At 41.4% G+C, this 27,685-nt stretch overlaps 1 protein-coding gene across 3 annotated transcripts in view; it reads left to right on the forward strand.

Moving 5' to 3' along the window:
• LOC135114982 (beta-1,4-glucuronyltransferase 1-like) overlaps positions 1 to 27,685 on the forward strand; it is a 114,992-nt gene that overhangs the window by 12,922 nt on the left and 74,385 nt on the right. Inside the window, exon 1 of one of the 3 annotated variants that reach the window (XM_064031347.1) lies at positions 10,701 to 11,009. The exons of the other annotated variants lie outside the window; for them this stretch is intronic. The gene's annotated coding sequence lies outside the window, so the exon portion shown is untranslated. Of the gene's footprint in view, positions 1 to 10,700; positions 11,010 to 27,685 lie in introns of those variants that run through there. 3 annotated transcript variants of the gene reach the window in all.

Below are 27,685 nucleotides of genomic sequence, written 5' to 3' on the forward strand. Positions count from 1 at the left end.
ATAGAGTGAGATGTTTTTCTACGGTACATTGCTAGTTTCTTCTTTCTTTCTTTCTTTCTTTTTTTTTTTTTTTAACGTCGCTGCAATTTCGCTGTTTTTAGGAAACGGTTTATTTTTAGAACTTCCGTTGTTCACGTTCACGAAAACACGTTACAAAACATATTTACTCGTAACGAATCAATATTAATGATATCCTTTCCTTCAAACATGAAACATTATTTTCTCGAAAAAATCTGAAGCAGCTTTATGAACATTGTATTGGTTTCCTGAAGCAGAGAGAGAGAGAGAGAGAGAGAGAGAGAGAGAGAGAGAGAGAGAGAGAGAGAGAGAGAGAGAGAGAGAGAGAGAGAGAGAGAGAGAGAGAGAGAGAGAGAGAAATGATTGCTTTGATTCTACGGTATTGCTTAGCCTATACGTATATCTGAATATTTCAGTAACAGTGAAATGAACTGCTTCCTGTGGGTGTATATTGCAGCGGGAGGCAATACCAGCCTATACTCTTAAATATTTCACTCTCTCACCAGGACTGCATATTTTCAAAGGCCACAGAGATGATTAGATGGGTTCTCATGGGTGTATTTTTCTTTTTCTGCTGATGGTATAGATTATTTGTTAAATTACCAATAGAATTACGAAAACCTTGAAAACCTTAGAACATAAGAACATAAGATTGATTTATTGACGGAAAATTTCTCAGCGCCGTAGAAGAACGTAGGAAAATAGGTGAAGCTGTAAGAAGCCACCAGGTCTTCACGTGGCAGTCTCTGTTACCTTCTACCAGAACCTGTTAAAAGTAGTCATGATTACGTGCTGAAACGTTGAAAAAATACCTTCTACTGTCCAATACACTCCAGTCTTCACTGATCCAGACACGTGGCCAATGCCGAGGTGAAGACATGACGATGGGTTGGACACAAAATAAGTGACGTTCCTCGTTCAGTCATCTTTTCCCATTTCTGTAAACTCCTGTGTTGTAAGAAAACTGGTTTACCGTTTTGAAAAGGATACAATAACACTCCTGGTCAACTTTTGCAGAAGTCTTTCCTTGATTTAGCAACTGAGAAAGGTGCTGGCGAGTTCACTTTTGTGTTGATTTTATTACGTGGTTAAAAAAATAGGTTAGCGTTTTGAATAAGTCGTAAGAATACAGGTGATTAAGTTGCGATAAAGTCTCCCCTTGATTTGCTACTAGAGAGAGAGAGAGAGAGAGAGAGAGAGAGAGAGAGAGAGAGAGAGAGAGAGAGAGAGAGAGAGAGAGAGAGAGAGAGAGAGAGAGAGAGAGAGAGAGAGAGAGAGAGAGAGAGAGAGAGTCTTGGTGAATTTAGATGTGCAATGCAAGCAATGGATGTTAACAAGGCGTCTTTCTTTACCAGTTTATTCTTGTCACTTGCTCCTTTACTCCCATTTTTCCTTTGTTACGCTTTTATATCCACTACCACCACCACTACCACCACCACCACCACCACCACCTCAATACTACCACGCCGTCACAGCCACACCACATAACCAGATAATAATCCATAAAAGCAGTCGTATATGTGGACCCGCCTGTGAGGCGTTGGGTTCACTACTACTACTACTACTACTACTACTACTACTTCTTCTTCTACTACTACTACTACTACTACTACTACTACTACTACTACTACTACTACTACTACTACTACTACTACTACTACTACTACTACTACTACACAAAAAATAACGAAGAATGGACTATAGAAAATGAAGCAAAATAACAAAGAACGAAAAATAAAAAGACCAAAGAAGAGAGAAAAAAAAAACTACCGTAACGCCAAAGAACCAGCCAACAAAAGCTTCAAACCAGCAAAGTCATGAACGATCCCACAAAATACCACTTCAAATATACTGACCATCACCATCACTCCTGTAACCGTCTTTCCATTATCATATTTGTCCCGGCTAATACATCAACACTCACTGGGCCAGTTATTATGCTCGGGTACGCTCAGGGACAGAAGGTTCGCGTCTTGGGGTTTTTCCTTGAAGCAAAAACTAGTTAGATGAATATTATCGTTACTCTTTTTCTCGAGATCTCAAATCATTCAAGATACGAAGATACTGGATTTTTTTTAGAGTGTATTTTAATTATTTGTATATTTTTCGTCTCATTCTGGTTTGTGTCATCACCAAGGTAGTGATATTCTACCCACGCCTGGGCTTAATTTCCAGCTGCTTGCTCTTGAACTTGTATCAGGCGAGGCCTTTTGTTGCTACACGTGCCGCCACTCCACGCGTCCCGGCCAGTCTTAGTCCATTCACTCCTAATGAGTAACGCTGCCTGGTTTTATTTAGGTGTCAAGGAGACTGGCTGGCCAAGGAAAAAAAAGGTATATAAATAAACTAAAAAAAAAAAAAAATAAAATAAAAAATAAACAAATAAAAAAAAAAAAAAAACCTCCCTGAAAATAAGATCATTGTAACTAAAATAATAATAAACAAATGTTCATATAGACTAATAAATACATAGATAAATAAAAAACAATTTAAAAAGTAAAACCATAGAACAAAAAGAGCCTAAGAGCCTGCACTGTATGGCGCTAAATAAAAGAAACATGGGTAGAAGAATGAAAGGATGTAATTAATTTAATTTCAGAGATGCTTTGATACTCCTTCTTTAAACCGTTCAAGTCATCGGGCGGTGTTGCATCATCACTATTGCGTTCATTCCCCCCGGCACCCATCCCCACGACAAGCGGTTTAGTTACTTTTTGTCCCTTTAAGCTGCGGAGACAGAAAAGAAAAGGAAAGAAAAATAATTCGTAGCCACTTGCTGAAGAATGTCTGAAAATGTTATGAATCTCATTTTTGCATGGGCATAATCTTTTGGAATCGCACTAAGTCACGGTTAAAAGTGAATTAACGCGCTGCACTTCTTTCCAGCGTGTGTAGCGCTTACTGGTCTTGGCTTGAATTGTTGTCTTCAAGGACCGACCACAGACAGGGAAGATACAAAAACACCAGGATAAACTGACGATTTTACTTCTTCAGTCAACGTCTTAATATTTGTTCTAACTTAGGTATGGTCATAATCAGAAGTCGAGTAAAATATCACACTTATTTTCAATGTGTTTACCGTTTTCTATCAATCTTAAATCCGCTGGTTTGCTGATAACCTCCTTACGAAGATTAGTAAGATCAGAGGACTTAAGATAGAGGGAAAACAGTAAGCACATTGGAAGTAAGTGTAGTATGTTATTCGGCTTCTGATTATGACCGTATCCGCCTTAGAATTTTTTATATTAAACTATTGGTTGAGAGAGTGAAACCCTCAATTTATCATGGTGTTTGGTACCTTGCCTGTCTGTAGCCGTTCCTTGAAGTAAACCATTCTAGCCAGGATCAAAGTGATGCTTTGTGAAGATTGCTGGGAACTGAGGACGTCTTTGTAATACGTCTGCTTGTTTAACCATGCAAGTCAAGAGCAGTTTGGTACTTTATGAAGGATGGCGGAAACTAAGAATGTGTTTAGGCCGATAATACTTTGTGAAATCTACTCTGAACCGAAAATGCTTTGTAGTACGTCTATTTTGTCAAGCCGTTTAAGGTTAGAGCAGCACGTTACCTTGTGAAGGCTGCCGGGAACCAACAATGTCTCTGTAATGCATCCCTTTTGCTCAGCCATTCAAGCCAAGATCAGGCAGGTACTTTGGTAAGGCTGCCGGGAACTGAGAATGTGAGAATGCCTTTGTAATAAGTCTATCTTGTCTAGCCATTCCAGGTCTAGAGAAGGACCTTACTGAATGCTTCCGGGGAATGAAAATACCTTGCTGCATCGATTTGTCTATCAGGTTCATTAGATTTGCGAAGGCAGACTGGAACAAATGGATGATCACGCTATCAGAAATCTTACATGCATTAGTTCTCATTCACACTCTCCTCGAGGTGACTCAATTTCCCGCCTGTATTTGCAAATCCTTCGTTTCTGGCCTCATTTCCATCCTTCACTACCACCACCACCACCACCACCACTACTCGTACCCCCAGACTGGTGTATCGAAGATTAGAATCACGACCAAAAAAGATAGGTGTGGATACCTAGAGAGAGAGAGAGAGAGAGAGAGAGAGAGAGAGAGAGAGAGAGAGAGAGAGAGAGAGAGAGAGAGAGAGAGAGAGAGAGAGAGAGAGAGAGAGAGAGAGAGAGAGAGAGAGAGAGAGAGAGAGAGAGAGAGAGAGAGAGAGAGAGTATAAATAAACCTAAAAAGCATAAAAAGTCACAAGTAAATGGCTTATTTCTTTTTTCATAGCAGACAATCAGTAGGCAATTAGCTATCTCTCGGCCAGCCTTTCTTCCTTACATGACCAAATTCCCAATTCCTAGGTAGACAGCTGTGTCTGGGTCACCTTTACTTAGATGGTCACCGTAATTTCCAGTACACAGTCCGCTATCTCTCCAATATGCAACCTCTGTTAACGCGAGGACTAATCAGTTAAGTGAGGGCGGAGCATCATGACAGTCACCAGCACTACCACCACCACCACCACCACTAGCAGCTCAGACTTGCCACGCTCCAGCAAACTCAAAACATCAAGGCTAAGCAATCGCTGTTATCCTCGCGGGCAAGTTCTTACCAAATAGCAGCTCCAAGGCCCCGAAAGTTAAGCAATAACATTCACGGTGGGAAAGAAACGAAACTTCCCCCCAAAAACGGCGGTGGTGTTCCTATGATGTGTTTTGAAAATGTTTCCCGCCGCCGCGTCAGACTTTTTCACCGTTGTATTTTGGCGGCATCAGAATTTGTGTTGCTGCTGCTGCTGTTGTGGCTAGGACGGGGGTGGAGGTGTGGGAGGTAGGAAGGGGGCGGACGGGAAGGAGGAGATAGGGGTGGGTTCGTTACGAGGGCTTCGCTTTTGCTGTCTTGTTTGTGTTTTGGCTTTGTTGTTGTTTATTGGCATGGTCATGTGTTGGCTACTTTTGTGTGTGTGTGTGTGTGTGTGTGTGTGTGTGTGTGTGTGTGTTGTGGTGGCATTTTTCAGAAGGAAGTCATTGTGTTGTGCTGAGTTGTGTTTGGTGTTTGTCAGGTGGATTGTGTTCGCTTGGTTACTGCTTGTGTTGTTGTGCTTTGGTAGGATTGTGTTATCCTAGTTGTGTTGTGCTGGCAAGAATGTGTTTTTTTGGCTTGGCTTAATTTTCGTATTAGTTTAGCTTTTATTTTGTACTGTTGGTATTGTGTTGTGTTAGTGTGGATTATATTTGTATGTACATGTGTTAGTATTCCTTATATTGTGTTACTTTAGCTTATATTAGTATTGTAAGTGTTGTGTGTTATATTGCATTGTCAGCATCGTGGTGTGATGACCCGTGCACGTGGTGACAGGAATGCCCCTGACTAACTTTTTTCCCAGAGTCTTTGCCCGCTGTCTGTTTCGTTGCTGATTCCCTTATTCTGAGCGAACTCCATCCCTGGACTAACCACATAAACTCAGGCCGACCCAGACCCTGCCCGACCCTACCCGACCAGACCCTTCCCCATCTCCTACCACAACCCTATCCTCCCCTGACCCCCGGCAACGCACAGGGAGGCGGCCACGTGAGGCTGACGGCATAATGGACGGGTGTCGTGACTTACCTATCGTGCACTCAGCTTTTTTGTTTCCTTTTTTAGACAGTTGGGCTTCCAGACATCATGTTGACTGTAGATTAAACACGAGACGCAATATACATGTGTCTTGTCGTTTGAGTTTTTTTTTTCAGTGGCTGTAGATCAAATACGAGGCATAATATGCATGTATCTTGTCATTTGAATGAATTTTTTCTTATAGTATTTTATGTTAGCGAGGCAGTTAATCAGGAATAATTTCGGTGATTTTTCTTTCTTCTTTTTATTTTATTTTTTTTTCTCTAGGCGCCTTTCTTGCTTTCCTGTCTTCTTTATGAGCGGCAATCCTGCTTTCGCACATTTTTAGTTTAGGAATGTGTTTGTATTTCCTTTGAGTCTTAACGTGCATTCCAAACTGTATCCTACTCGGGAAACTTTTCTAGGCGTCCTTCTTCCTACACTTTTTCGCTAATTTTCCCGAGTAGTAGGATTGTAACTGTATTTCTTTTGAGTCCTAACGGTGCATTCCAAACAACCCCACTCTGAGAACTTTTCCAGACATTTTTCTAGCTACACAATTACAAAGTGTACTATAAGCTCGCTCTTTCACTTATTTCCGGGTAGGATTGTATATGTATTTCTTTTGAGTCCTAGCGGTACATTCCAAACTGCTTTCGGCTCCGAGAAACATTTCAAATCTCCTGAGACGCGCGGCGCGAGCTCGGGTACAAGATGAGACACAGGAGCACTTGTACCGGTATTTTGAAACAAGAAAATAAGAAGGTTGAAAAGACTAACTGACCAACACAAAGTATCTCCTTTTGGCTTTCTCTTTAGGGGCTGGTACCTCAGTGAACCTTTTTTTTCTTCCTTTTCGTTGCCCGAGGATAGTGTCCGTCTTAAAAAAAAAAGAAGGTAACAAAATAAGATTGGAAAAGTCCAGCCAGCTTATCCAAGAACACCTTAGCATTTGTCATCATCATCCATAAATTTAAACTCATTCAAACTTATGTCTGTTCACTTGCTATATTTCCACTTATTTGCAACCCTGTGAACCAATTTTTGCTCTGGACTTTCATGAAAGCTATTTTCAACTATTTTCAATTCCTTTTCATTATCATCTACAGCTTTAAAGACTAATTTCTGTACTATATTCTCCTACAAAAAACAAAACGTACTTCTGTAGCTTAGCAAAAATGAAATTAACAATGTATTTTCTTTCTCCGTATGTGCATCCAAACAATTTAGTACAGTGATCTCAGTGTTAGCAAAAGACGACAATAACAGTGAAAGGTTTAAGAGTCAAAGTCCTCATTCATACTCACGAACAGAAGGAAGAACAAAGACACATACTAGTATTCTCGTCCATCCACACAGTTCAGTACAATGATCTCAATGTGAAAAGACGACTATAGCGGTGAAGGGGTTAAGAGTCAAAATCCCCATCCATAAGCACGAACTTAGGCAAGACAAAGGCACCACCCAGTGTTCTCAAGGTGCTGACTCATGACGGCGTGGCAAGCAGTTGTTTGGATCTGAAGACCACGTTCTCGTAAAACTCCTTATTACGAGTGTTTTGTTGCAGTGAATGGGATTGTTAAGTTTTGTTCCCGTGGTTGGGTTATATGTGTTTTTTGTGTCCGTTGCGTGTTCATGGGAAAGGCTGACCCGTGTGTGGATGGATGTGTGGCAGCGTCGTTAAGATCTGTGTTAGTATGTGTGTTAGCGTGTGTGGGTGTTAGTTTTTTGTTTGTTTTGTAAGCTGTGTTGAGTTGTTTGTGTATACTTTGTGTGTATATAATGACGTGTGTTTATGTAGTAGTAGAAGTGGTAGAAGGAGTAGTGGTGGTAGTGGTAGTAGTAGTAGTAGTAGTAGTAGTAGTAGTAGTAGTAGTATCAGCAGGATTGTACTTCGTTTTCTTCTTTGTTTTGTTCTTCGTTTCGTTCTTCTTCGTTTTGTTCTTCTTCGTCTTCTTCTTCTTTTTCTTCTTCTTCTTCTTCTTCTTCTTCTTCTTCTTCTTCTTCTTCTTCTTCTTCTTCTTCTTCTTGCTAGTTATTGTTGTTTTTGTTGTTATCGATGGTGGTGATGACGATGGTAATCATGATTATTATGATGATGACGATAATGACAATGACGCTGATAATGATGACTAAAATCACACACACACACACACACACACACACACACACACACACACACACACACACACACACACACACACACACACACACACACACACACACACACACACACACACGCACACACACACATACACACACACACACACACACACACACACACACACACACACACTGCCCACTTATAAAGAACGACCTGAGAAATAACTGGTCCATATGCGTCTCCTTTTTTGTTTGATTTTCTTGAAAGGAATCGTTCTATTTGACGTGAGTTATGGGCAATATTTCCAGATATTTCAGGATTTTTTTTTTCTCTTTGTTTTCTAAAAGCCATCCATCCTGCCGCCCATTATAATGATTCCAATGCTCCTCAGGTGGCCAGGAGGCGGCGGACACTCTTGAAAACCACATCATTGTAATCTATTTCAGTCTGCTATTCTCAACACTCAGTCTATTCCAGTCTTTGCTACTGTAAAACACTCATCTTTTCCAATCGTTGCTACTGTACAACACTAATCTATTCTAGTTTTTGCCGTTCTACAACACCCATCTATTCAATCTTTTCCAGTCTTTGCTAATCTACAGCTTTTCAACATTTAAATCTCACGTTAATATCTAATTAAAACCTTTTTCCGTAACTTGTTGCCTGTGCTTTTCTCCAGTACTTTTAATATTTTGTGTGGGTATCAAGACACTTTTCCTCATGGGTAATCCTTATGACTGCTCTTTGATGATTTGTCAGGTTCTTGTAGGGTATTTTTCTTATTTGCAGTATAAATCTCTTGTTGAATTATCATTAGAAGTATGAAAGCACTCCTGCAAAGAATAACATCCATTGGAATTTGATAGTAGTAATAAGACGCCGAAATGTTTCATAATAAGAGCTACAGTCATCGTTTGGGTAGTTTACTGCACGAAAACAAAAATATTAGCAGCGCAATGATAAAATATGCATCGATTCATATTCCTTATTTTTTTTTCCTTTTAAGTAAATAGACGTAGCAGTGAATATACGTACGTTTAAACTTTCTACATTTTTTTTTTCAAGGGAGTTTTGCGAATTATCCTGATAACGTGTAGGAGGGCGAGCCTTGGACTGCATCGTAATGGCTGCGTTACATTAAAAACTCTCACATATTTACGTACTGCTGTTTTTCCTCGATAATTTGTACTGAGATTTAAGGCGAAAATTATAAAGTTTTAGCAAAGCGTGAAAACAATGTGCCCGGATGCCTCTGTGCTGCCCCGCACGAAGTACAGAACAGGGATTTGCGAACCTCCCTGCCGGTGAGTGTTGTGTGTCCAGGACAATATGTGTGCTGCAGAGATGTGATGTTCTTTTATTGATCTGTTTCTGCATGTGAAGTAGACTAGACAAGGACAATAAAATGATAAAAAGGCGTCATTCCATTTCTTGCTGCTCTCCAAGATTGGTGCCTTGATACTTCCGTCTTCCAGGTGTCTTTAGGTCTCAGGAAGGCAAAGACAGGTGAAGGCAGAATGTTTCAGAGTTTGCCAGTAAGAAGGATGAAAGAGTGAGGATACTAGTTAATTTCTGTATCAGTAGCAAAAATATCTCACAGCTTCCCTTCTGGTGACTGACTGCCTTAAGATCCTCCGTTCCATCGTAATGTTGCCTCCCTGCCGTCTTGTCTCCTGCTGCTGTTTTTACTTTTTTTTTTTTTTTTTTTTTTTAACTTGTTGATTATATGCTCTCATTCTCCACTTCCCGCCAGCGACCCTTCTCCAGTTCCACTTTCCCGTGACGCAATGAGCGGGGAATCATGCCACTACTGTATAAACTGCCTTTTGCTGCAAGACTGAGTCCTGCTTTACTTTCCCTTCAACTATGAAACTTCAACTTTCCCTTCAACTATATATGTATATATATATATATATATATATATATATATATATATATATATATATATATATATATATATATATATATATATATATATATATATATATATATATATATATAGATAGATAGATAGATAGATAGATAGATAGATTTATGAGAAGAGGAATAGATAGAGTGTAGTGTAGGCCTCCTAGCGAGTGTTGGTGTTGGTCCCGCGGGGCGGAGAGTGAGGGACCAACCCGTCAGTAAAATAAATGAAGCGATTTGAGGGATTTGAGAGGTCCTCCCTTCTTGGCGCCGGAAACTGGCGACTCCATGGGCCGTCCGAGTTAGTATAACAAGCAGTCCCAAGTGTTGCCGTGGCGAGGAATAGAGGAGGCAGAGGAGTTCCGTGCCTCCATGTTTCTGTCTTGCGGTCAGTCACTCTGGGACTTGTGCTGCGCGGGAAACACTGGGCATGAATTTTTATCACCTCCCCTGTGATGCATTGTAACTTCCATAAGCATTTGTAGATGGCAGTTGTGACTCTAACGACAGTTGCAGTGTAAATACACAGGTGATGGCAATGATGACTTCCTAAGATTACAAGTATTATTATAAAGATTTTGTGTGTGTACTTCCGGGGATGCGCGCTTCTGTGTACTGCTGCCGCGTTGCAGGAAGTGGAGGAGAATGCATTAAGGAACGCGTGTTGGTGTGGTGGACAGCACAGGACAGTGCAACACAGCGCTGTTCATGCAAATAACAAGAGCGTTGCTAAAGAAACTTATCACGTTGTTCGATGTAGAAAATAATAAGTTTCTGAAAATAATTGCATATGTAAGGATGCCTCTACCGATCCAGCAGTGGAACATTTGTTATCAGTAGTGAACAGAGATAGAAAAAAAAATAACAAATAACAAAACATAGTAGTTAACCACAAGCAGGGCAGCAGAAAACAAGATACCGGTGATGATAACGCTCCGGAGTGACTCAGAATAACGACTGTGTTGATAATTTCTCATAAAATTGGAAAATTTAATTGGAGAAAATTTAGGAATTTCCATGGTGTCATAACACGTCCTGCAGAAGCAGTTGTTTCATTGGTTGGCAGCTACGCCTTGGCCGTGCCGCAGCCCTCACGGCCATGACCAGGGCGCACGCAGGCTTGTCGCTCAGCGTGTAAGACCTTTGTAAGACTCGTGGCGCTGCAGAGACAGAGTGACTATAGACAGTGACTGAAGAGTGACAGAGTACTTGTGTTGTGCCGAGTGAGAAATACAATTTCATAGGAAAATTACCGAAGGCGACGGTGAGAATAATAATTTAGGTTGAAGAAAATACTAAATAGAATAACAAGTGGCAAGACAAGCAGACATCTTCAGTGGTGCCACTCCTAGACATACACAAGGCTATTTCCACTTGATGAACTTGTTATCAAGATCAACCAGGAAAATAAAGCCACAGTACGTATGCTTTCACTAAGGCGAGGGAGTGTAACATCAAATGTGTGTGTGACAAGGGGCGATAAGTCTGCCCGTTTCACACTTTCACAACAATGAATTCTGGTTTGGGGATAAAATTAGTACCACTGAACGTGCTTTTTTCGAGAACCTGTACTAAGATAACGAGACTCGAAAGATCTCATACTTATGGAGAGTTTTCACTAAGGGACCGGAAGATGAGCCTCACGTGTGGGAGGCGCTGCCCGGGATGCAAGGTTAGATGTGCCTTTGTGGCGCAGCGACAAGTGTACATTCAATATACCTCTGACATTATCTGAGGTCGCAGGAAAATGATGGCATGGCCACAGCAGGACCAAGAGCTTCACGCGCTTCATACACGTCCAGTGTGATGCGCCAGAACACCTAGGAAAGATGATTATCATTCTTATAACATCGCCGTGCGTGTGTTATGCAGCAGCTCACCCGCGTGTCCTTCCTGCTGGAAAAGATTGTTCATTGCCCTTGTGTTACATGATTAGGCATTTTTTAAATCTACAAACTTGTATACCTCACACTTTCAACTTCATATTGGTTTTGTAAAACCTCGAACTGAGCTCTCTTCTGCTTTTTACATCTGTCAGGCTGATGGCTGCCATTCACAGGATAAAATTTTATGCACTCCATGTGCTAACAAAAGTTTGAGAACTTTTAATATCGTGCAACCTGGCGTGTCGTGGCTGCTGTGCAAAATTTCTTAAGTGTTTTAACTTTTCATTTGGTTGAGGAAGAAGCAGCGCGTGCCGCTGCTCACGCCACGCAGGTTCCCTAGCAGACCCGGGTATTGCCATAGTGACTGCTTCAGGGGAACATATACGTGGCAGTCCCTGCGTGAAACAAACCTACGTATTTACAACCCATCATCCTCATCCATAAATTTATATAAGTTTTTAAAAGCTCCGTAATGACTTGGATAAAAGCATAAGAAAATAAGGGAAATGAAATTCTCTAGACATCACAGACAGCAAAATCTAGAGGTTGGAATCTTTTAGTGCTTAAAAGATTTTTGCTAAGTAGGATCATGTAGAGTTTTTCAGACGAAATGTCAGATGTCATATTGTCATTAACGTTCAAAAGATTAATAATATGCGCTAGTTAAGATAATGTGGTTCGAGTATAATGACTTAGGGGAAGCTGGACCAGTAGGCCTATACGTGGCGGTCCCTGTATAAAACACATCCACCTTTACCCACCTATCATTCCTATCCATAAATTTATCTAATCTTTCCAAAGATCGCTATTGACTCGGCACTAACGATGTGATTAAGAAGTCCATTCCTGTCACCTGTCACTCTATTTATGAACCAATGTCTTCCTATCTTTTCTCATCCTAACTTTATCAAGTCGACTTCTTGTTCTTTCAAGATTACTAACCGTATGGATCTTTTTCACATCGCCCTTGTTAAATTTTTCATACATCACCCTTGTAAGATCTCTTAGCTTCCGTTACACTGAATCCAACTTTATCAAGGCCGAGCCAGTTATTTCTTGTCCTTTCCAGATTACTAACCCTGAGGATCTTTTTCTCATCACTCTTGTTTTATTTCTTAGATTCTATTACATCACTAAAATACTATAACACTAAAGACCTTGTTTACATCACCCGTGTTATAACTCTTACTTTCCATCACAATGAATCAAACTTTATTAAGCTCGAACCCGTTATCTCTTGTCTTACTTGTTTGCATCATCTTTGTTATATGTGTTAGCTTCCATCACATCACTACAATACAAACCCTAAAGATTTTGTTTAAACCCCCCTTGTTATATCTTCCACCACATCACCACAGTCACATCTTAAGTCCCGCCACACGCCACCCGCCACGTGAGCAGCGGCACTTCACTGGTACCAGCACATTCTGCCGCTAAAGGTCACCCAAGGCAGTGTTGCTCATTTACGTTGTTGTTGAACTGAAAGGTTAGCCGAGCAGAGCTGGGAATCAGCGGCAAGGCAGGAGGCGGCCCAGCATTCATTCACTCGGGTGCTCCTGATGCATTTGTCAGCCCATGTCCATTCTCTTGGTACAGTAATGTGGATTTGAAAGTAGAAGTGGTGGTGGTGATGGTGGTGGTTGTGGTAGTAATAGTAGTAGTTGTTGTTGTTGCAGTTGTTGTTGATGTTGATGGTGATGGTGATGGTGATGGTGATGGTGATGATGATGATGATGATGATGATGATTACGATGATGTTCTTATTCTCTACAGATATATTACCATTTTTTGTGCACTCTCTCTCTCTCTCTCTCTCTCTCTCTCTCTGTGTGTGTGTGTGTGTGTATGTGTGTGTGTGTGTGTGTGTGGCTGTTTGCAATGATAGCAAGTATAAAGAAGAAGGGGAAAAGAAAATTTCAGTGATGTCAGTAAAGCCATTCAGGTTCTTGTGAGACGGTCTCTATAAATTAGGAAGAGACTGCTTACATCCTTCCAAACGGCATGGAGAGCTTTGTGTCTAATCTGCCGATTCTACGACACTCGCCAGTCAAAAATGGAAGGCTTAGAGTGAAGATGTCAGTAAATCCAGCCAGCCTCTTGTGAGACAGTAACTATAAATCACCACGGCTCAGGAGGGACAGTTTATTTCTTTCCAAATGTTAACGGAAATCTTTATTGTCAGGGAAAGTTAGGCTATTACTTGATGGAAGGCACCGCTCAATGTGCGCCCTCTCAGACCTTGACCCGGCCAGCCTGCGAGGACCCGCGTGTCGTATCAGGGATCTGGTTCTAGAGGCCTCGTGTTCTGAAGTGTTCTGTTGTCTTTTCTTAATTTTTCATCGGCTTTTGAGAACATCTTAGAATGCTTTCATGATTATAGCAGCTTGATAATTGATTTTATATCGTTATTGGGGACTAACATCTTTGAGAACCCGACTAATTATCGCTGTCGCAAGTTTTCGTTTGTTTTTTCATGATTGTAGCGATTTAACAAGGGAAATTACATCATCTGTGGGGAATAACACCCATGAGAACCCGACCAATCATCACTATTTCCTTTGAAAGTAGTGCTGATGAAAGGGCAAGGTTGCTGGTACAAGTGATGAAAATGATCGAGATGTGACGCCGAAATATTTGGAAATGCAGTCCCGGGGTCAATGATTCTGCATCAGGTCTCTGCTGAAACAAGGGAGTCGCAGGACATGCAGCAATGTAACGTTTGAGTGGCAAACGTCTCGCTGGGCATTTGGAATATTTGAAATGCACAAACACACGTCTGTTTAACTTCGAAACATCTGATGGCAAATGCAGCTGTCCTCGTCTGTGCTAACATTGCGTTTGTCCATCTTCACAATAGCCAGCCAAACAACGCACTACGCAGGGATAGGTTATAATCATGTAGTACTTATGACGCTCATCTTCAGGGCAGCCAGGAGAGGAACACACCACACAGGGACGGTACACTTTTGGTCAGCTGTCGAGGAACACACTACATTCAAATAGAGTGGTAGATGAGTGGAACGGACTCAGTAATCATGTAGTTAGTGCTAGGACACTAGAGAGCTTTAAGAGAAGATTAGACAAGTTTATGGATGGGGATAACAGATGGAAATAGGTAGGAGTGTTTCATACAGGGACTGCCACGTGTAAGCCTGGTCGCTTCTTGCAGCTTCCCTTATTTCTTATGTTCTTATGTTCTTATGTTCTTATGTTCTTATGTTCACTGCGTTTAAATTTCTTCCTCAATCTCATGTTCTCTGATCTGTTGAGAATTTGTTAATCGTCAGGTGTTGTAAGGTGACTGTCAGCGGATCAGAGGACTTTAGACTGAAGGAGAATGTGAAAGGTAATGGAGGTGAATGCAGAAGGTTACTCAACATGTGACTGAGATGTCGTGTGTGTAATCGAGTGATGTGAAAATTTTTAAGAAGGTACTGACTTTCTGAATGAAGAATGGAATGAATGAATGAATGAAAATGTGTAAAATTTCCCTTTGAGTAGTGATTTAAGTTTGTTGAATTCTGATGACATTTATTTATTGCAAGTTTTCTTCTTATTCTTTCTTTTATTTTCTTTTTCTCTCTTTATTTTCTGTTTCGTTTATTTATATTTCAATTACTGTGATTATTCATTCATTTATATATCTTTATTTATCTATCTCTTTTTTGCTAATCTGTCTTACGGTGTTATCACACGAAAACATTTACTGTGAGCTATAGTCATACAACAAGCATTTCTCTAGGAGTGACATTTTTTTCCTGCCAATTGAGTGCCAGGTCCGCGGCGACACACGCAGGTCGGTTCACGGGAGGCACGTTAAGTATCCCTGCGCCACGAGGTCACCGGCGGCTCCTCACCACGAGTCATATCAACATTCTCGAAGCTTCAACAGTAAAATTTAAGGAGATGAAGGACTGAAGGACTGTCCCTCGATTGCCGATATCAGTTGTGCCTCTTATCGCCTTTGCCGTCTCCCGTAGTGAACTTCCGATATATAAGTTGATGGTTTATCCTGTATCTATTCTACTTTGTGCGTTGTATTATTAAAATCGACATAAATAGTTTTTTTTTTTCCATTTCAATGCAAGGAAAGTTGTTAGCGTTCGTATCGTTTGTAAGTTTGTGAGTTTGTAGATTTGAACTTTCATACGTCATAAGCGCGGAGTTTCGTTATAATGCATTGATTTTGCATCATTCTGTGAACCCATTTTATTATTATTTTATCTGTATAAGTCCATTTTTTTCCTATTTCATTATGAGACTTCCGCAGATTTTCCCCAGCAACTTTACTAGCACGTCTCTATTTTTTTTTATTTTATTTCATTTTATTTTATTTCATGCACGAGGGAAGCAGACCAAGGGCAAACAAATTCAGTAAAAAAAAAAAAAAAGCTCTCCAACTGTCTCCTAAAAAAAAAAAAAGAATAAATAAATGAAATAAAAAAATAAAATAAATAAATAAAAAGGAAGGAATTTTAGAATCTGTGCTTTATTACATCACGCTGACTTTCATTGAATCTACAAACATACATTTTAAAAGCATTCGTCATCCCTCACTGAAAGGCACGTGAAGTATAACAGAGAGGAACTGTGTATACTCAAATATCCAAATGATAACCTCACTGTTCATATCTCGTCAGCGGCTGATATAATTCTTTTACGCCACTTAACTCTGACTGCTTGGCTTCTCATGAGAGATTATATTATTACTCATTCTTCAGATAGAATGTCTTTACCTCTTTGCTTACTAATATGCCTCATAATTCAACATCACACAAACAACGCTTTTCTATATTGAAAAAAATGAGGGAGGGAGAGATTAGGTACGTGCAAGATGTGTTTTGCCACTGAAAGTTAACTGCTTGAAGAAATGCGAGTCGGATATGTGCTGTTGAGGCGTTTCGAGATAATAAATATAAGCCATCGAAAGAGAGACGAATCCAGTGTTACGTAACTTTTATTACTGTGCATAGGATGATGTGTATAACTAAGTATTCTATTGGGTTACATACGCTTCTTCTGTATAGTTTTCGGAAGCTGTATAGTTATCCCTGTAACTGCCATGGTCTTCTTCTAATAACACTGAGAACACTTAAAGAAAGTTTCCATGGATACAGAAATAAAAAAAAAAAAAAAGAGGGTAGAAGGGAGAATTTTGTCTTTTCTGAGCCACAACACTACTCAAGAGACTGTAGCACGTACGTAAGTGTCTAAAATGTCGTAGATGAACGCAGAAAAATACCTGTCCATCGGTGAAAGGGACTAGTCAATTCCAATATACAGCACACAACCCAGCGGACAGGTCGTACAGTTACAGTATATGTATAATCAAACACAGTAACCGCACATCTGTAGCTTCGGTGCGGTAATAGCTCACATTTAGCGGAGGTGAAGTTGGTAATTGATGACGGAGTGATGTGGATGAAAGAGGGCACCACTTTCATCATTAAAAAAGAGGCTAATTGCTAAATCGCCACGTGACCCTCCAGACGTAATTGCAAGGTTGTCTGGGCGTGAATTCCCCAATGGCTGATGTGTGTGTGTGTGTGTGTGTGTGTGTGTGTGTGACGTCAGTCGAGGCCACTCCAGTAGTAAGGGCGCGGAACTGACGTCATTATAGGTTATCAATGTATTCAAGGAGAGAGAGAGAGAGAGAGAGAGAGAGAGAGAGAGAGAGAGAGAGAGAGAGAGAGAGAGAGAGAGAGAGAGAGAGAGAGAGAGAGAGAGAAAGAGGTGATAAAGACTATTATTTACCCTTTCCCTACCTGCGTTCCCCCACCTACGTCCCCCCACTTGCGTCCCCTCACCTGCGTCTCCTCACCTGTGCCCGTCTCTTACCTGTGTCTCTCTCTTATCTCTTACATGTGTTCTTTTCTCACCCTTCCCCGTCTCTAACTTATGTCCTTTTCTTACCTGCGTTTGTGTATTACCTTTGTCTTCTTTCTCACCTGTGTCCTTCCTTTACCTAGTTACAAATACCTGAGAGAAGGGTTGTCCATAATAGCATAAGAGTATACGGGTTTCGTTCAAATTTATCACTGTCATCCCAGCTGTGTTGAGGAAAAAGTGTTTGTGCTTCATACCTTTTTCGTGTTATGAGTTCTTGACCTTGAACTGTACAAATGACTTTAGATGTTATAGCCATTCTTTTGACCGATGGTTTGTTGACAAGTGACTGGCTTCCACCGAATTGGGCAACGTGAACTGCAGCACTGCGAAGTCCACCGGGAAAACACAAGAGTTTGGGAAATGCTTTACGCAAAACTGGAACTCTTACAACACTGTGACTTTTAGAATACTGGGATCCTTAGAACACACACACACACACACACACACACACACACACACACACACACACACACACACACACACACACACACACACACACACACACACACACACACACACACACACACACACACACACACACACACACACACACACACACACACACACACACACACACACACACACACAGTCACACACACACACACACACACACACTCTCTCTCTCTCTCTCTCTCAAACAATATGAATGTGAAGAAAACATTTTTTAGAACTGTAAATTTTTATTTAAAGTTTCAAAACTCACATTACATTTTCAATAATCTAGTATTGACTTAAACACAAATGTTGTCCACAAAAGAACAACGCGGCGCATCTGACACGACCGTTCACGTCTTGAGGGAAATCAACGTCCTCCTCCTCCTCCTCCTCCTCCTCGGAGGGAGTGGAGGGTGGGGAGAAAGCCTTCTGCTTTCCTGTCCTTTTCTTCTACTATCACCTTAGCAGTCCTACGTCAGGTCTCCTCGTGAGGACCGCAAGCTCTGTTGTGGCCTGTTTTTCTATGTAACTCTATGTAACTCCTCCTCCTCCTCCTCCTCCTCCTCCTCCTCCTACTACTACTACTACTACTACTATTACTACTACTACTACTACTACTACTACTACTACTACTACTACTACTACTACTACTACTACTACTACTACTACTACGAGTACTTCTACTACTACTGTGAAACGGACCTGCTCATCTGCCTTTTGCCGCAGTCGCGGAAGGGAGGGGCTCAAGAACGCCCTGCTCGAGGCACCTCAGCAGGTGCAGCGCCATGTTGTTCCGGTGGCAGCGCACGGCGCACAGTTCCTGCCCTGCTGCTGTACTGAAGGCGAAGGCCAGTGCGAACAGGTCGCAGCTGTGTGCTACTGCAGAGGCCTCATCACGGCGGCGGCGCGTGCAGCTTCTGCAGCTGCTTCACCAGGGCAGTCGTGGAGGCGGACAGATTGCTGAACTGTGAGTCCCATCTGGCCGTTGGGCGTGGCGCCGTAAGAGGACAGCAACAGCCAGTGGGTCCCTGCCTTGTGGACGTGCTGCGCCATGGAGTGGAGGCGCTGCGGCACAGAGCAGTTCACCTCTTTCAGGAAGAGATGCCTGGCGCTGAGATGCAAAGGGGGTAGCTTGAAGGCCGCGCAGTAAGCTTACTTGCAAAGTCTCTGAGAAACTCCTCTGTTATATCTTCTGCGCGCTCGCACAGCCAGCGTTGGTCCAAGATGTCTCAGGGGTCAGCGCTGCACAGGCAAGGCAAGGGCTCCTCATAAAACTACAAAGTGTGTGTTTCTTACAGGTACTGTAGTCAGGGTTTTTGATCAAAGGTATTCTCTCACCTGTGGACTTTTCTTACTCGTGTCCTTCTCTTCTGTTTTTTCTTTACCTGTGTTGAAATGTTACTGTTTCTCTTTTCTGTGTGTCCTTTTGTTCTCCTTGTTTCTTGTCCTTTCATAATTTGATTTCATGGTCATCTTTTTTCCCATTTTATTTATTTATTTATTTCTCTCTCTCTCTCTCTCTCTCTCTCTCTCTCTCTCTCTCTCTCTCTCTCTCTCTGTTAATCCATTTCCCTTTATCTTTCTCCTTCCCTCTCCCCTCCCACTCACTCTCCCTCCTCGTCTTGCCTCCCACTCCACTCACCTTCCCTCATCTCTCCCTCCTTATTTCTCTTTCTCGCTCTCTCCCTCCAGAACTTAATCACGAGCGATTTCCACCGTTAATCGCCACAGTTAAGTTACCGACCTTAACTTTCCGACGGGATAGATGGAATAGATGGAGAGAGCGAGGCAGGGAGGGAAGGAAATGAGATTAAATGAAAAGAAGCGATGCGAAGGAGACGGAGGGTGAATAATTTGGTAACGGCGGCAGGGATCTGTGAACTGTGTAAAGCACCGTAGATGTTGCAGCGGCTCAGATTGTATTGTGTTCCTCACGTGTCCTCTTTATGAGGTGAAGGAAGGGAGTGTTTGTTTCTCAGTTGTATACGTAGGCGAGGTGAAAACCAGGTGCATACAGGCTGGCATGTTGACTCTTATTAACAAAACCCTTTGCTCTCTCCCCACGACTATTTTCAAACGTCACAGAGATGATTAGCCTGGTTTTGAAGACTGTTTCTCCTGTTAATAAAGTAGAAATCTTGTTATTATGTAATTATAACCCTAAAAACACTCTTAAAAGCCAGTGTCACTTCAACTAGAGCCCATTGAAAGTAGTCAGGGTGAGGCGCTGAAGTGTTTCAAAATATGGTCCGTTGAGTCACACCCTTATGGGTGTTCTGCGAGGTGTGAAGTCCTCCCCGAGTCCCCCGTGCCGCCCATGGCGAGGTGTCAAGAGGACGGCAGTGAGGCGCGTCCCTCCACTGTCAGCACAACACCCAGTGGTATAATGTGCCCGCCAGTGATGAAGCGGAGCGCTGGTGCCTGCCTTGCGTAATGCGCCCCTTTTCCTCCTCTCCTCTGTGAAGATGACTTCCTCAATTTTCTCCTCGTCTGGAACGCCAACATCTCGCCATCATTTCCTGACTCTCGGAGAAAAAAGGAAAAAAGAAAAAATTCACGGTCGATGCCACTTCGGTATAATTTCCTTGCGACGGGCGCCGATGACAGCCCCAGATAGCGTCGCGCAGCTTTGTTTGGGGCGCGTTGTGACCTCGCGGGGCGGCGCCTCTCGCCTCTCCCTTGTGCGCAGCCCACCGACAACTGCTGCAGCCCCTGCCGTGCTGAGGTGGTGGTGGTGGTGGTGGTGGTGGTGCTATCACCTCAACTCACACGCAGCGAGCCTAATAGAACTAAAGTAAAATATTTACCATATTAATGCTACTAATGCGCATTATATTCATGTAAAAAAAAAAAAAAATTCTGCACATACTAGAAGACATCCAGGGAAAAAGCAAAAGCCAAGGGAGCAATAAAAATTACACACACACACACACACACACACACACACACACACACACACACACACACACACACACACACACACACACACACACACACTAAGGAGATAATTTTTTTCTAATGCGAGATACAAATTTTGTCGTGCAGGAGTTTCCAGGCCTTTAATGCCCTCCACAGTTGTTAGGCGCGTTTTACTGCACTCAGGGAATACGGGAACACTGTTGATTCTCACCGGTGGGAGAGAAGAAAAGAAAAACGTTAACTCGAATTCGTGATGCCTGGCCAAGCAAACGTGCTGACAGGTTGCCAGTGACAACAGTCATAACGGTGGTCTTGATAATAATGGTAGTAATAATGATGGGTAGTAGTAGTAGTAGTAATAGTAATAGTAGCAGTAGTAATAGTAGTAGTAGTAGTAGTAGTAGTAGTAGTAGTAGTAGTAGTAGTAGTAGTGTAGTAGTAGTAGTAGTAGTAGTAGTAGTAGTAGTAGTAGTAGTAGTAGTAGCAGTAGTAGTAGTAGTAGTAGTAGTAGTAGTAGCAGTAGTAGTAGTAGTAGTAGTAGTAGTAGTAGTAGTAGTAGTTGTTGTTGTTGTTGTTGTTGTTGTTGTTGTTATTGTTGTTGTGGCAGTAACAGTACTAGTTATCAAACAAGAACAACAATAACAACAGTAGCAACAACAACAACAACAATAACAACAACAATTCCTCCTTTTTTGAATGATCCTATTTGACCTCTTTTCAGGAAGTGGCATTCTCTGTGGGCCTTTTTTTTTTTTTGCATTTTTTTGCCCCTTTTTGTTGCCCTTGGCCAGTGCCGCTCTTACATAGAATAAAAAAAAATGTAATGATAATAATAACTACAGAGAAGAAAAAATGTCTCATAGTGGTTTATGAGTAAGGAAAAGTATGACGGATAACGAGAAAAAGGATAAGAAGACTACATGACCAGTGGCGGGACACACACACACACACACACACACAAACACACTTGGATATTGGTTGGAAAGGGTCAGTGCCAGAGACTCGCGTTCATCAAGCTCGCCGTCGTGTGATAGGAAAGCTAAATACGAGTGACTGGGGAGCCTTGCATGGGCCAGGCAGGGAACACCGCCTTGCCTCGCTGGGCACCGCGATTCTTTACAAACGGTCCGTCAGCGGCGACCTTCAGACTTAAAAATGTAAGAAAAATGTGACGGAGCGTTTGAAGACTTCTCGCATATGAATGTATAATTTGCATTTGTGATTGTCCACATAGAAAGAGCATGAGAGCGTGAGAAGGGAGAAGGGAATGGGAGGCGGAGTGATACATGGGCTCCGGAGTCCCGAGGTACTAGACTGATGAAGCTCTGGCAGTGCTGGAGACGCATGGAAGTTGTAGTCACGTATTTCCTTTAGTGAATCGATTTTTTTTTTATTTTTATCTGTGTTGCGTTGCGTTGCGTTATATTGTACTTATCTCTCATAGTTATCTGGTAATTCTCGAGTCTCTAGGCAGTGCAACGATTAGGATTTATTGAAGCTGGAGGTACTTGATAGATGTGTTGACGTTTTCTCTTTCAGTAAGTCGAGCTTTTGTCTGTGTTGTGTTGCTTTGTGTTATGTTATTATGATTAGCTTCCGTAGCTAGTCAGTATCAATACCTGTTTCTTTTTTTACTTCCGAGGGAGCACGATAATTATAAACTATAGGAAAACTGGAGAAGTTTCAGAATTGGTTTGCTGTTAATCTTTTCACTGCGATATGCAAGTGTTTCTAACACTGAAAGTACTAAACAAAATATTTACAACCATCCGCAAAGAAGAAAATGGGTAAAAAAGAGTTTTTAATATATAGGCAGCGTAATACTCAAAGATGCCTGGTGAACAAACAATAAATATCTCGTAGTGGTTTGTGATTAAAAGGAAGGTGTGTAGAATAGTTGTGAAAAGAATAATGAAATTACATTGAATAGTTTTCCTGGATATTTCATATCACTATCTTGAACTTTTACTGTCATTTGCTTAATCCCGTGACGTATGATAAACTCGTGAGCTCGTGATTCTTGAAAAAATCACGTGTCTGTTTGTAATGTGTGAAGTTATTGTGAAGTCTTAACTCTCCTTTATTCCTGTTTACCTTAAGAACTGTTGTATCTAGATTGTCTTCATGTAATCGGCGAGGGAACATTCAGTCAGTATTATGTTTCTACATGTTAGCTTCATGTAAGCGATGGAAGGACACTTACCCATTAATGATAAACTTGTGAACTTGAAGACACAAATAATCGTGGCCTTGCTGACGGGCGGCGGAAAATGAGGCCAGTGTGATAGCTCATTTACACCACCACCACCACCACCAGCTATTTTTCTCCCTCTTTTTCTCCTTCTCACCCGCCGGCGCTCATTTCCCAGACTCCATTTATTTCAACGAACTAGGCTGTGCACTGATCCCGCCACTACGTCAAGCCGACCCGCCGCTCCCTCCCCCGCAGCCCCGCAAGGCCACCACCCGCGAACGCTATGCTGTGGCTCCTCCTCCTCGTCGTCGTCGTGTGTTTGATATAGAGGTTTGTGAGGGAGTAATTGTCGCGCACGTCGTCATATTTCTTGATGTGGATATGAATTAGGTGACTTAAAGATGGCGGTTTCTCGACGGGCATCTATTTTTGGAGGGAAATGAACGTGTTTACCACTGGACTGTGATGACTGATGTGGTGATGGTGTTGATGGTGATGATGATGGTGATGATGAGTGGAGGCAGCAGGTGAACGAAGCAACGCGTCCCCATTAATGATTTTGTGATGATTATGATGGCGTTGTTGTTGTTGTTATTGTTGTTGTTGTTGTTGCTGTTGTTGTTGTTGTTGTTGTTGCTGTTGCTGTTGTTGTTGTTGTTGTTGTTGTTGTTGTTGTTGTTGTTGTTGTTGTTGTTGTTGTTATCATCTGTAATAACAGCAGAAGCGGCAGCAGCAGCTACAACAACAAAAGCAGCAGCAACTCCAGCAGCAGCAACAGCACCACCAGTCTAAGCAGCAGAAGCAGTAATACGTAGTAGTCCGTATTATTATTATTATTATTATTATTATTATTATTATTAGTAGTAGTAGTAGTAGTAGTAGTAGTAGTAGTAGTAGTAGTAGCTTGTTTTTACTAGTGTCGAAGCTGTCGTTCTTAGATTATGGTTTCATATACTACTACTACTACTACTACTACCACTACTACTACTACTACTACTACTACTACTACTACTACTACTACTACTACTACTACTACTGCTGCTGCTGCTGCTACTAGTGCTGCTGTTGGTGCTGGTGTTGGTACTGACGGTAGTGCTGGTGCTGCTGATGATGATGCCTTTACTATCAGCACGCCATCAACACCACTACAATCATAAAGAAAAGAAGATGGAAGTTCAGTGCAATACATCATCATATTAGAAACAAGAAAAAAAAAACATATAACCATCCAGTAACGTTTATATTTTTTCTTTTCCTTCCTTGTTCGTCTATTTCTCTTCATCTGAGTTTTGCCTTCTCCGTGCCATTCCCGCCGTGCGTTCTGTGCTGCTGCTTCCACTCCTCTCCCGGCGTGGCAGTGTCAGGCTAACTGTCCATCCGTTGTCAGCTCCACGTGTAATATGATCCGGCCACGTCCACCTCCTCTCAGTGGTGGCCTCAATATTACCGGCTTCACTCTGTTGCCTAATCCATGACGCCCTGTATTGAGCCTCGCCACTATGCCTAACGCTGTGTGCTCTCTCCAGTCCCCCGCACATTCTCCATGAAGCGCAAAGGTCCAGGTACACACACACGAGCAGGCGATGACCAACTCAAGGTATTGATTGTGTGCCTTCATATCTTATAGCCATGGAATGAGTGACTTCGATTGATGTTCTTTATTTTTCTTATCATTCGAGGTAAACATATCCGACGCTTTTCATTATGGTTAAGTGGTGCATGTATTCTCAAACGGCTTGTTCTCTCTCATAAGGTGTGTTTCTCTAAGGCCACAGAGATGACTTGTTGAAACATTTGAAACATTTGAAACATTTTATTTTGTCCACATTAGTATATAGGAAGATGTGTTGAACTATCACTACAGTCATGAAAATGTACTTGAACATCCCTAGTAACTTCAATCTGCGCCAGTTGAATAATTATAAGAGGTAAGGCGTTATTCTTTCTTCATTTAAGGCAAATTATTTGATGCCTTTTATTATGGTTAGGTATGTGTTCTCAAATGGTTAGTTCTCTCCTCAGGACTGTTTTCAAAGGTCACAGATAGGATTAATAGGGTTTTATGGATCTTTTTCCTATTTATAGTTGAGAATCCTTGTTAAACTATCACTAGAATCATGAAAACGTCTTTGAAAACCCCAATATCTACTACAAACACTACATCCTGTTCCTTGTTAAAGTGTCACTAGAATTATGGAAACATCCTTGAACGCCCCCGTAACTTTCACCAGCGCCCGGTAAATGTAAGCGGTAAGACCAGGAAATGTTTAGGAATGCCATGCTGAACCTCATGTACTGGCTCTGCATTAATTGTATCAGCAAAGGCCATTTCTTAATAATTTCACTTGCATCCCCATTTTTAGGACAGTATTCTCAAGCGTTTTGGAGTATTATCTCCTGCAAGGCTGTGTTACTAGGATTTACAAGAGTGCTTTTATAATTTAAGTGATAGTTTGATAAGAATTCTACATCACTTATAGGAAAAAAAAGAAAAGAACTCAATCATCTTTGTGGCTTCTAAAAATAGCCCTTGGGAGAAACTAGTATGTAAAAGAATAAAAAGCCAGAATGCCGCATCACTAAGGATTGCTTTAGTTGCCTTAATGGTTATTTAAAGACTCCTGAGCCTGTCTCTTCCTTGCCATCCCTCTAGCCTTCCGTCGCTGTTCCTCTCCTCAGTGTGGTAACAAGACAGTGTCTCCGCCAAAGATGAGGCCGTGAAGATACCGTCTGTCAATTTTTCTTTCAACTTTTCCCAATTTCGTTTCTTCAAAACTTCTTCCAAAGTGGTGAAAAACTTGGTGGAAACTGTGTCATCCCGCCTAACCCCTTTATTGAGATTTCTCCATTTTCTTTCGCCATAGGAATCTTTCAGCACCTTCCCACTTGTAGTTTTCCACGCCTCGCCTCCCGCGCCCCGACATAATGACAAAGGTTTCTGTTAATCTAAACGCTGCCTCATCATCTATAAAACCCATGTATAATGTTTTTTTTTTATATTGAGTTTTCACTAGCGAATTTCTCAGTGGGAAAGATCAAAGTCGTTGAGTGTTCGTCTTAAACAAACCTCGTCTTGTTTTCTGACCCGATTTGAGTTACTCTGTTTTTATTTGTATTATTTGTTTTCGTCTATGAATTAGTTAGATAATGTTATATTACGGTGTGTAGTATATGAATTTACGATACTATTTTGATATATACGATCATTTTATGGTATTGAAAACTAAACGATTAGTCAGTCAGTGAATAAGTGAGTCAGTCAGTCAGTCAGTGGATCAGTCAATCAGTCAGTCAGTCAATCAGTCAGTCAGTCAGTCGGTCAGTCAGTCAGTCAGTCAGTCAGTGAATCAGTCAAGCAGTCAGTCAGTTAATCAGTTAGTTAATCAAACATTATTATGGTGGCGTCATTACAGGTGAAAAGCGATGCGATTACAAATATTAAAAGATTTTGATGTATTCCTGTTGAGTCTTGACAGTTTTTCTAACACACATACATCATGCGTTTCTAATTAGGTCAGTGTATACACATCTTGCTATTCACTGACCTGTCCCTCACGTGTTGTTCAGTAATTTATTTCCTGTCGTGCGAAGTTGTTCTTTACTGACAGCACACAACCTCAAGTGTCTCTAATTTGGTCCGTGCCTACATACCTTCGCCGTCTGCTTCACCTTCAGCCCTTCCTCGCATGTGCCTCAGTACTTCCTCGAATGCCATTCAGATATAATGGTACATGACTGAAATAGACTCAATAATCATGTTGTCAGTCATAAGGGAGCTTTATCGATGAGGATGTTAGGTGGAAATAGATAGGTACAGTTTTTTTTTGCAGCTTTCCTTTCTTTCTTGTTTTAATGTTCTGTCATTTAAGAGAGCGGACGCTTCTTCATATTATTAACCGCCTCACTGACAGTACTCGTAATCTTTCAGCCTGTCGTTGTGCAAAATAGCTTCGAATTCCGCAGACTAACTCACTCTTCAGCCTTTCTTTTCTTTCACCGCCAAACTCTGGATCTCTTTGCTTGGGTATGTTTCTCTCCTTCCTGTGACGTGAGCTATGTCAGTATAGAGGCGTGCCATACAGGAGACCGCAGGAACAAAATTGGTCTTCGATTTGGAAACCTGTTCTTTATTTTACCACTTTGGAACAACTTCTTGGCGTTTTTTCCCTCATAATTCGTGTTTGTGGGTTGAATTCTTTCGTGCAAAAAAAAAAAAAATGAATAAAAGTAAATGAATGGATAAGTAAATGAATAATGATACTAATGAAGATGAGAAGTTATTGTTGATTGCAGTGTTACTCAGATTTTACACTGATTTCGGTCTTTCCCACGGCTCCCTTTTCTTTCTTTTTCTATTTCTATTTATTCATTTATTAACTATCCATATGTTATTTTATTTCTTCATTTGGGTCAAACTTGTTACCTGCATATTGTCTTCTGTGACTAATTTATTTTTTGGTTGGGTTTTTTTGTGTTTACCTGTCTGTCTTTGTGTCTGTGTGTCTGTCTGTCTCTCTGTCTGCGTGTCTGTCTATGCGTCTATTTATTTGTCTATTTGCTTATCGACTGGTCTTTGTATTTGTTTGTCTAATCGCATATCTAGTTTATATATGTTTTTCTGTTCGTATACCTATCTAACCATATATGTATGTATGCATGTATGTATGTATGTATGTATATACTTGAGTTTGTATATGTCTATCAATGTATCCATCTTCTCATCTATCTCATGTCAATTTATACACACACACACACACACACACACACACAC

Source organism: Scylla paramamosain, chromosome 2 (genome assembly GCF_035594125.1).
Source record: "Scylla paramamosain isolate STU-SP2022 chromosome 2, ASM3559412v1, whole genome shotgun sequence".
NCBI lineage: Eukaryota > Metazoa > Arthropoda > Malacostraca > Decapoda > Portunidae > Scylla > Scylla paramamosain.